The sequence below is a fragment of the Prinia subflava genome, unplaced genomic scaffold (genome assembly GCF_021018805.1).
Source record: "Prinia subflava isolate CZ2003 ecotype Zambia unplaced genomic scaffold, Cam_Psub_1.2 scaffold_73_NEW, whole genome shotgun sequence".
In the NCBI taxonomy this organism is placed as follows: Eukaryota; Metazoa; Chordata; class Aves; order Passeriformes; family Cisticolidae; genus Prinia; species Prinia subflava.
In genome coordinates, this window is record NW_026961080.1 from 179,933 (window position 1) to 191,150 (window position 11,218).

Consider the following 11,218-nt stretch of genomic DNA (forward strand, 5'->3'; position numbering starts at 1 on the left):
CTATAGAGCAAGACCAAAGCTGGTATTGCCTAATTTGGTAGAGTTCCATGTAAGAGCTATGTAACATAAAGATTTGCTTTTCAGAGTGAACAGTGATCTCTGCTTTTGGTTTCCATGGCTTGCTTTCTGGAGTTGATGAAAACACAAGTCATGTTAGTTGTTTGTGCTGCCAACCAGCAGAGAAGCTGCTGCAGACCCTCTCTTGCTTTATCCATTACTGGCTTTTACGCTGCACCGGTTGGTGTCTTTCATGTCCATAGGAGGAGAACTAAAGCTGTTACTGCCTAATTTACTAAGTTTCTGTGATAGAGCTATGTAACATAAAGATTTGTTCTACAGAGTGAACAGTGATCTCTGCTTTTGGTTTCCATGGCTTGCTTTCTGGAGTTGATGAAAACACAAGTCATGTTAGTTCTTTGTGCTGCCAACCAGCAGAGAAGCTGCTGCAGACCCTCTCTTGCCTTATCCATTACTGGCTTTTACGCTGCACCTGTTGGTGTTTTTCATGTCCATAGGAGGAGAACTAAAGCTGTTACTGCCTAATTTACTAAGTTTCTGTGATAGAGCTATGTAACATAAAGATTTGCTTTACAGAGTGAACTGTGACCTCTGGTTTTGGTTTCTATAGTTTGCTTTCTGGAGTTGATCAAAACACAAGTCTTGTTAGTTGCTTGTGTTGCCAACCAGCAGAGAAGCTGCTGCAGACACTTTCATGCCTTATGCTTTACTTGCTTACACTCTGTACCAGTTAGTGTTTCCCATGTCTATAGAGCAAGACAAAAGCTGGTATTGCCTCATTTGGTAGAGTTCCATGTAAGAGCTATGTAACATAAAGATTTGCTTTACAGAATGAACAGTGATCTCTGCTTTTGGTTTCCAGGGCTTGCTTTCTGGAGTTGATCAAAACACAAGTCTTGTTAGTTGCTTGTGTTGCCAACCACCAGAGAAGCTGCTGCAGACACTTTCATGCCTTATGCTTTACTTGCTTACACTCTGTACCAGTTAGTGTTTCCCATGTCTATAGAGCAAGACCAAAGCTGGTATTGCCTAATTTGGTAGAGTTCCATGTAAGAGCTATGTAACATAAAGATTTGCTTTTCAGAGTGAACAGTGATCTCTGCTTTTGGTTTCCATGGCTTGCTTTCTGGAGTTGATGAAAACACAAGTCATGTTAGTTGCTTGTGCTGCCAACCAGCAGAGAAGCTGCTGCAGACACTCCCTTGCTTTATCCATTACTGGCTTTTACGCTGCACCGGTTGGTGTCTTTCATGTCCATAGGAGGAGAACTAAAGCTGTTACTGCCTAATTTACTAAGTTTCTGTGATAGAGCTATGTAATATAAAGATTTGCTTTACAGAGTGAACAGTGATCTCTGCTTTTGGTTTCTATGGTTTGCTTTCTGGAGTTGATTAAAACACAAGTCTTGGTAGTTGCTTGTGTTGCCAACCACCAGAGAAGCTGCTGCAGACACTTTCATGCCTTATGCTTTCTTTGCTTACACTCTCTACCAGTTAGTGTTTCCCATGTCTATAGAGCAAGACCAAAGCTGGTATTGCCTAATTTGGTAGAGTTCCATGTAAGAGCTATGTAACATAAAGATTTGCTTTTCAGAGTGAACAGTGATCTCTGCTTTTGGTTTCCATGGCTTGCTTTCTGGAGTTGATGAAAACACAAGTCATGTTAGTTCTTTGTGCTGCCAATCAGCAGAGAATCTGCTGCAGACCCTCTCTTGCCTTATCCATTACTGGCTTTTTCGCTGCACCGGTTGGTGTCTTTCATGTCCATAGAAGGAGAAGTAAAGCTGTTAATGCCTAATTTACTAAGTTTCTGTGATAGAGCTATGTAACATAAAGATTTGCTTTACAGAGTGAACTGTGACCTCTGCTTTTGGTTTCTATAGTTTGCTTTCTGGAGTTGATTAAAACACAAGTCTTTTTAGTTGCTTGTGTTGCCAACCAGCAGAGAAGCTGCTGCAGACACTTTCATGCCTTATGCTTTCTTTGCTTACACTCTGTACCAGTTAGTGTTTCCCATGTCTATAGAGCAAGACCAAAGCTGGTATTGCCTAATTTGGTAGAGTTCCATGTAAGAGCTATGTAACATAAAGATTTGCTTTACAGAGTGAACTGTGATCTCTGCTTTTGGTTTCCATGGTTTGCTTTCTGGAGTTGATCAAAACACAAGTCTTGTTAGTTGCTTGTGCTGCCAACCAGCAGAGAAGCTGCTGCAGACCCTCTCTTGCCTTATCCATTACTTGCTTTTACGCTGCACCTTTGGTGTCTTTCATGTCCATAGAAGGAGAACTAAAGCTGTTACTGCCTAATTTACTAAGTTTCTGTGATAGAGCTATGTAACATAAAGATTTGCTTTACAGAGTGAACTGTGATCTCTGCTTTTGGTTTCTATAGTTTGCTTTCTGGAGTTGATCAAAACACAAGTCTTGTCTGTTGTTTGTGTTCCCAAGAAATAGAGAAGCTGCTGAAGGCGCTTTCCTGCCTTTTGCAGTACCGGTTTACACTTTGCACATGTATGTGTTTTGCTTGTCACCAGACCACGAATAAAGGTGGGTACTTCCTAATTTGCTTGATTTCCATGAAAGAGCCATGTAACAGAAACCTTTCCTTTGACACTCCACCGGTTGATGTTTCTCATGTCTATAGAGCAAGACCAAAGCTGTTACTGCCTAATTTGCAAAGTTTCCATGAAAGAGCACTGTAACATAAAGCTTTGCTTTTCCGAGTGAACAGTGGTTTCTGCTTTTGGTTTCCATGGCTTGCTTTCTGGAGTTGATGAAAACACAAGTCATGTTAGTTGTTTGTGCTGCCAACCAGCAGAGAAGCTGCTGCAGACACTCCCTTGCTTAATCCATTACTGGCTTTTACGCTGCACCGGTTGGTGTTTTTCATGTCCATAGAAGGAGAACTAAAGCTGTTACTGCCTAATTTACTAAGTTTCTGTGATAGAGCTATGTAACATACAGATTTGCTTTACAGAGTGAACAGTGATCTCTGCTTTTGGTTTCTATAGTTTGCTTTCTGGAGTTGATCAAAACACAAGTCTTGTTAGTTGCTTGTGTTGCCAACCAGCAGAGAAGCTGCTGCAGACACTTTCATGCCTTATGCTTTCTTTGCTTACACTCTGTACCAGTTAGTGTTTCCCATGTCTATAGAGCAAGACCAAAGCTGGTATTGCCTAATTTGGTAGAGTTCCATGTAAGAGCTATGTAACATAAAGATTTGCTTTACAGAGTGAACTGTGATCTCTGCTTTTGGTTTCCAGGGCTTGCTTTCTGGAGTTGATCAAAACACAAGTCTTGTTAGTTGCTTGTGTTGCCAACCAGCAGAGAAGCTGCTGCAGACACTTTCATGCCTTATCCTTTACTTGCTTACACTCTGTACCAGTTAGTGTTTCCCATGTCTATAGAGCAAGACCAAAGCTGGTATTGCCTAATTTGGTAGAGTTCCATGTAAGAGCTATGTAACATAAAGATTTGCTTTTCAGAGTGAACAGTGATCTCTGCTTTTGGTTTCCATGGCTTGCTTTCTGGAGTTGATGAAAACACAAGTCATGTTAGTTGTTTGTGCTGCCAACCAGCAGAGAAGCTGCTGCAGACCCTCTCTTGCCTTATCCATTACTGGCTTTTACGCTGCACCGGTTGGTGTCTTTCATGTCCATAGGAGGAGAACTAAAGCTGTTACTGCCTAATTTACTAAGTTTCTGTGATAGAGCTATGTAACATAAAGATTTGTTCTACAGAGTGAACAGTGATCTCTGCTTTTGGTTTCCATGGCTTGCTTTCTGGAGTTGATGAAAACACAAGTCATGTTAGTTCTTTGTGCTGCCAACCAGCAGAGAAGCTGCTGCAGACCCTCTCTTGCCTTATCCATTACTGGCTTTTACGCTGCACCTGTTGGTTTTTTTCATGTCCATAGGAGGAGAACTAAAGCTGTTACTGCCTAATTTACTAAGTTTCTGTGATAGAGCTATGTAACATAAAGATTTGCTTTACAGAGTGAACAGTGATCTCTGCTTTTGGTTTCTATGGTTTGCTTTCTGGAGTTGATTAAAACACAAGTCTTGGTAGTTGCTTGTGTTGCCAACCACCAGAGAAGCTGCTGCAGACACTTTCATGCCTTATGCTTTCTTTGCTTACACTCTGTACCAGTTAGTGTTTCCCATGTCTATAGAGCAAGACCAAAGCTGGTATTGCCTAATTTGGTAGAGTTCCATGTAAGAGCTATGTAACATAAAGATTTGCTTTTCAGAGTGAACAGTGATCTCTGCTTTTGGTTTCCATGGCTTGCTTTCTGGAGTTGATGAAAACACAAGTCATGTTAGTTCTTTGTGCTGCCAATCAGCAGAGAAGCTGCTGCAGACCCTCTCTTGCCTTATCCATTACTGGCTTTTTCGCTGCACCGGTTGGTGTCTTTCATGTCCATAGAAGGAGAACTAAAGCTGTTACTGCCTAATTTACTAAGTTTCTGTGATAGAGCTATGTAACATAAAGATTTGCTTTACAGAGTGAACTGTGACCTCTGCTTTTGGTTTCTATAGTTTGCTTTCTGGAGTTGATTAAAACACAAGTCTTGGTAGTTGCTTGTGTTGCCAACCACCAGAGAAGCTGCTGCAGACACTTTCATGCCTTATGCTTTCTTTGCTTACACTCTGTACCAGTTAGTGTTTCCCATGTCTATAGAGCAAGACCAAAGCTGGTATTGCCTAATTTGGTAGAGTTCCATGTAAGAGCTATGTAACATAAAGATTTGCTTTACAGAGTGAACTGTGATCTCTGCTTTTGGTTTCCATGGTTTGCTTTCTGGAGTTGATCAAAACACAAGTCTTGTTAGTTGCTTGTGCTGCCAACCAGCAGAGAAGCTGCTGCAGACCCTCTCTTGCCTTATCCATTACTTGCTTTTACGCTGCACCTTTGGTGTCTTTCATGTCCATAGAAGGAGAACTAAAGCTGTTACTGCCTAATTTACTAAGTTTCTGTGATAGAGCTATGTAACATAAAGATTTGCTTTACAGAGTGAACTGTGATCTCTGCTTTTGGTTTCTATAGTTTGCTTTCTGGAGTTGATCAAAACACAAGTCTTGTCTGTTGTTTGTGTTCCCAAGAAATAGAGAAGCTGCTGAAGGCGCTTTCCTGCCTTTTGCAGTACCGGTTTACACTTTGCACATGTATGTGTTTTGCTTTTCACCAGACCACGAATAAAGGTGGGTACTTCCTAATTTGCTTGATTTCCATGAAAGAGCCATGTAACAGAAACCTTTCCTTTGACACTCCACCGGTTGATGTTTCTCATGTCTATAGAGCAAGACCAAAGCTGTTACTGCCTAATTTGCAAAGTTTCCATGAAAGAGCACTGTAACATAAAGCTTTGCTTTTCCGAGTGAACAGTGGTTTCTGCTTTTGGTTTCCATGGCTTGCTTTCTGGAGTTGATGAAAACACAAGTCATGTTAGTTGTTTGTGCTGCCAACCAGCAGAGAAGCTGCTGCAGACACTCCCTTGCTTAATCCATTACTGGCTTTTACGCTGCACCGGTTGGTGTTTTTCATGTCCATAGAAGGAGAACTAAAGCTGTTACTGCCTAATTTACTAAGTTTCTGTGATAGAGCTATGTAACATACAGATTTGCTTTACAGAGTGAACAGTGATCTCTGCTTTTGGTTTCTATAGTTTGCTTTCTGGAGTTGATCAAAACACAAGTCTTGTTAGTTGCTTGTGTTGCCAACCACCAGAGAAGCTGCTGCAGACACTTTCATGCCTTATGCTTTCTTTGCTTACACTCTGTACCAGTTAGTGTTTCCCATGTCTATAGAGCAAGACCAAAGCTGGTATTGCCTAATTTGGTAGAGTTCCATGTAAGAGCTATGTAACATAAAGATTTGCTTTACAGAGTGAACTGTGATCTCTGCTTTTGGTTTCCAGGGCTTGCTTTCTGGAGTTGATCAAAACACAAGTCTTGTTAGTTGCTTGTGTTGCCAACCAGCAGAGAAGCTGCTGCAGACACTTTCATGCCTTATCCTTTACTTGCTTACACTCTGTACCAGTTAGTGTTTCCCATGTCTATAGAGCAAGACCAAAGCTGGTATTGCCTAATTTGGTAGAGTTCCATGTAAGAGCTATGTAACATAAAGATTTGCTTTTCAGAGTGAACAGTGATCTCTGCTTTTGGTTTCCATGGCTTGCTTTCTGGAGTTGATGAAAACACAAGTCATGTTAGTTGTTTGTGCTGCCAACCAGCAGAGAAGCTGCTGCAGACCCTCTCTTGCCTTATCCATTACTGGCTTTTACGCTGCACCGGTTGGTGTCTTTCATGTCCATAGGAGGAGAACTAAAGCTGTTACTGCCTAATTTACTAAGTTTCTGTGATAGAGCTATGTAACATAAAGATTTGTTCTACAGAGTGAACAGTGATCTCTGCTTTTGGTTTCCATGGCTTGCTTTCTGGAGTTGATGAAAACACAAGTCATGTTAGTTGTTTGTGCTGCCAACCAGCAGAGAAGCTGCTGCAGACCCTCTCTTGCCTAATCCATTACTGGCTTTTACGCTGCACCTGTTGGTGTTTTTCATGTCCATAGGAGGAGAACTAAAGCTGTTACTGCCTAATTTACTAAGTTTCTGTGATAGAGCTATGTAACATAAAGATTTGCTTTACAGAGTGAACTGTGACCTCTGCTTTTGGTTTCTATAGTTTGCTTTCTGGAGTTGATCAAAACACAAGTCTTGTTAGTTGCTTTTCTTGCCAACCACCAGAGAAGCTGCTGCAGACACTTTCATGCCTTATGCTTTACTTGCTTACACTCTGTACCAGTTAGTGTTTCCCATGTCTATAGAGCAAGACCAAAGCTGGTATTGCCTAATTTGGTAGAGTTCCATGTAAGAGCTATGTAACATAAAGATTTGCTTTTCAGAGTGAACAGTGATCTCTGCTTTTGGTTTCCAGGGCTTGCTTTCTGGAGTTGATCAAAACACAAGTCTTGTTAGTTGCTTGTGTTGCCAACCAGCAGAGAAGCTGCTGCAGACACTTTCATGCCTTATGCTTTACTTGCTTACACTCTGTACCAGTTAGTGTTTCCCATGTCTATAGAGCAAGACCAAAGCTGGTATTGCCTAATTTGGTAGAGTTCCATGTAAGAGCTATGTAACATAAAGATTTGCTTTTCAGAGTGAACAGTGATCTCTGCTTTTGGTTTCCATGGCTTGCTTTCTGGAGTTGATGAAAACACAAGTCATGTTAGTTGCTTGTGCTGCCAACCAGCAGAGAAGCTGCTGCAGACACTCCCTTGCTTTATCCATTACTGGCTTTTACGCTGCACCGGTTGGTGTCTTTCATGTCCATAGGAGGAGACCTAAAGCTGTTACTGCCTAATTTACTAAGTTTCTGTGATAGAGCTATGTAACATAAAGATTTGCTTTACAGAGTGAACAGTGATCTCTGCTTTTGGTTTCTATGGTTTGCTTTCTGGAGTTGATTAAAACACAAGTCTTGGTAGTTGCTTGTGTTGCCAACCACCAGAGAAGCTGCTGCAGACACTTTCATGCCTTATGCTTTCTTTGCTTACACTCTGTACCAGTTAGTGTTTCCCATGTCTATAGAGCAAGACCAAAGCTGGTATTGCCTAATTTGGTAGAGTTCCATGTAAGAGCTATGTAACATAAAGATTTGCTTTTCAGAGTGAACAGTGATCTCTGCTTTTGGTTTCCATGGCTTGCTTTCTGGAGTTGATGAAAACACAAGTCATGTTAGTTCTTTGTGCTGCCAATCAGCAGAGAAGCTGCTGCAGACCCTCTCTTGCCTTATCCATTACTGGCTTTTTCGCTGCACCGGTTGGTGTCTTTCATGTCCATAGAAGGAGAACTAAAGCTGTTACTGCCTAATTTACTAAGTTTCTGTGATAGAGCTATGTAACATAAAGATTTGCTTTACAGAGTGAACTGTGACCTCTGCTTTTGGTTTCTATAGTTTGCTTTCTGGAGTTGATTAAAACACAAGTCTTGGTAGTTGCTTGTGTTGCCAACCACCAGAGAAGCTGCTGCAGACACTTTCATGCCTTATGCTTTCTTTGCTTACACTCTGTACCAGTTAGTGTTTCCCATGTCTATAGAGCAAGACCAAAGCTGGTATTGCCTAATTTGGTAGAGTTCCATGTAAGAGCTATGTAACATAAAGATTTGCTTTACAGAGTGAACTGTGATCTCTGCTTTTGGTTTCCATGGTTTGCTTTCTGGAGTTGATCAAAACACAAGTCTTGTTAGTTGCTTGTGCTGCCAACCAGCAGAGAAGCTGCTGCAGACCCTCTCTTGCCTTATCCATTACTGGCTTTTACGCTGCACCTTTGGTGTCTTTCATGTCCATAGAAGGAGAACTAAAGCTGTTACTGCCTAATTTACTAAGTTTCTGTGATAGAGCTATGTAACATAAAGATTTGCTTTACAGAGTGAACTGTGATCTCTGCTTTTGGTTTCTATAGTTTGCTTTCTGGAGTTGATCAAAACACAAGTCTTGTCTGTTGTTTGTGTTCCCAAGAAATAGAGAAGCTGCTGAAGGCGCTTTCCTGCCTTTTGCAGTACCGGTTTACACTTTGCACATGTATGTGTTTTGCTTTTCACCAGACCACGAATAAAGGTGGGTACTTCCTAATTTGCTTGATTTCCATGAAAGAGCCATGTAACAGAAACCTTTCCTTTGACACTCCACCGGTTGATGTTTCTCATGTCTATAGAGCAAGACCAAAGCTGTTACTGCCTAATTTGCAAAGTTTCCATGAAAGAGCACTGTAACATAAAGCTTTGCTTTTCCGAGTGAACAGTGGTTTCTGCTTTTGGTTTCCATGGTTTGCTTTCTGGAGTTGATGAAAACACAAGTCATGTTAGTTGTTTGTGCTGCCAACCAGCAGAGAAGCTGCTGCAGACACTCCCTTGCTTAATCCATTACTGGCTTTTACGCTGCACCGGTTGGTGTTTTTCATGTCCATAGAAGGAGAACTAAAGCTGTTACTGCCTAATTTACTAAGTTTCTGTGATAGAGCTATGTAACATACAGATTTGCTTTACAGAGTGAACAGTGATCTCTGCTTTTGGTTTCTATAGTTTGCTTTCTGGAGTTGATCAAAACACAAGTCTTGTTAGTTGCTTGTGTTGCCAACCACCAGAGAAGCTGCTGCAGACACTTTCATGCCTTATGCTTTACTTGCTTACACTCTGTACCAGTTAGTGTTTCCCATGTCTATAGAGCAAGACAAAAGCTGGTATTGCCTCATTTGGTAGAGTTCCATGTAAGAGCTATGTAACATAAAGATTTGCTTTACAGAGTGAACTGTGATCTCTGCTTTTGGTTTCCAGGGCTTGCTTTCTGGAGTTGATCAAAACACAAGTCTTGTTAGTTGCTTGTGTTGCCAACCAGCAGAGAAGCTGCTGCAGACACTTTCATGCCTTATCCTTTACTTGCTTACACTCTGTACCAGTTAGTGTTTCCCATGTCTATAGAGCAAGACCAAAGCTGGTATTGCCTAATTTGGTAGAGTTCCATGTAAGAGCTATGTAACATAAAGATTTGCTTTTCAGAGTGAACAGTGATCTCTGCTTTTGGTTTCCATGGCTTGCTTTCTGGAGTTGATGAAAACACAAGTCATGTTAGTTGTTTGTGCTGCCAACCAGCAGAGAAGCTGCTGCAGACCCTCTCTTGCCTTATCCATTACTGGCTTTTACGCTGCACCTTTGGTGTCTTTCATGTCCATAGGAGGAGAACTAAAGCTGTTACTGCCTAATTTACTAAGTTTCTGTGATAGAGCTATGTAACATAAAGATTTGTTCTACAGAGTGAACAGTGATCTCTGCTTTTGGTTTCCATGGCTTGCTTTCTGGAGTTGATGAAAACACAAGTCATGTTAGTTGTTTGTGCTGCCAACCAGCAGAGAAGCTGCTGCAGACCCTCTCTTGCCTTATCCATTACTGGCTTTTACGCTGCACCTGTTGGTGTTTTTCATGTCCATAGGAGGAGAACTAAAGCTGTTACTGCCTAATTTACTAAGTTTCTGTGATAGAGCTATGTAACATAAAGATTTGCTTTACAGAGTGAACTGTGACCTCTGGTTTTGGTTTCTATAGTTTGCTTTCTGGAGTTGATCAAAACACAAGTCTTGTTAGTTGCTTGTGTTGCCAACCACCAGAGAAGCTGCTGCAGACACTTTCATGCCTTATGCTTTACTTGCTTACACTCTGTACCAGTTAGTGTTTCCCATGTCTATAGAGCAAGACAAAAGCTGGTATTGCCTCATTTGGTAGAGTTCCATGTAAGAGCTATGTAACATAAAGATTTGCTTTACAGAATGAACAGTGATCTCTGCTTTTGGTTTCCAGGGCTTGCTTTCTGGAGTTGATCAAAACACAAGTCTTGTTAGTTGCTTGTGTTGCCAACCAGCAGAGAAGCTGCTGCAGACACTTTCATGCCTTATGCTTTACTTGCTTACACTCTGTACCAGTTAGTGTTTCCCATGTCTATAGAGCAAGACCAAAGCTGGTATTGCCTAATTTGGTAGAGTTCCATGTAAGAGCTATGTAACATAAAGATTTGCTTTTCAGAGTGAACAGTGATCTCTGCTTTTGGTTTCCATGGCTTGCTTTCTGGAGTTGATGAAAACACAAGTCATGTTAGTTGCTTGTGCTGCCAACCAGCAGAGAAGCTGCTGCAGACACTCCCTTGCCTTATCCATTACTGGCTTTTACGCTGCACCGGTTGGTGTCTTTCATGTCCATAGGAGGAGAACTAAAGCTGTTACTGCCTAATTTACTAAGTTTCTGTGATAGAGCTATGTAACATAAAGATTTGCTTTACAGAGTGAACAGTGATCTCTGCTTTTGGTTTCTATGGTTTGCTTTCTGGAGTTGATTAAAACACAAGTCTTGTTAGTTGCTTGTGTTGCCAACCAGCAGAGAAGCTGCTGCAGACACTTTCATGCCTTATGCTTTCTTTGCTTACACTCTGTACCAGTTAGTGTTTCCCATGTCTATAGAGCAAGACCAAAGCTGGTATTGCCTAATTTGGTAGAGGTCCATGTAAGAGCTATGTAACATAAAGATTTGCTTTACAGAGTGAACTGTGATCTCTGCTTTTGGTTTCCATGGTTTGCTTTCTGGAGTTGATCAAAACACAAGTCTTGTTAGTTGCTTGTGCTGCCAACCAGCAGAGAAGCTGCTGCAGACCCTCTCTT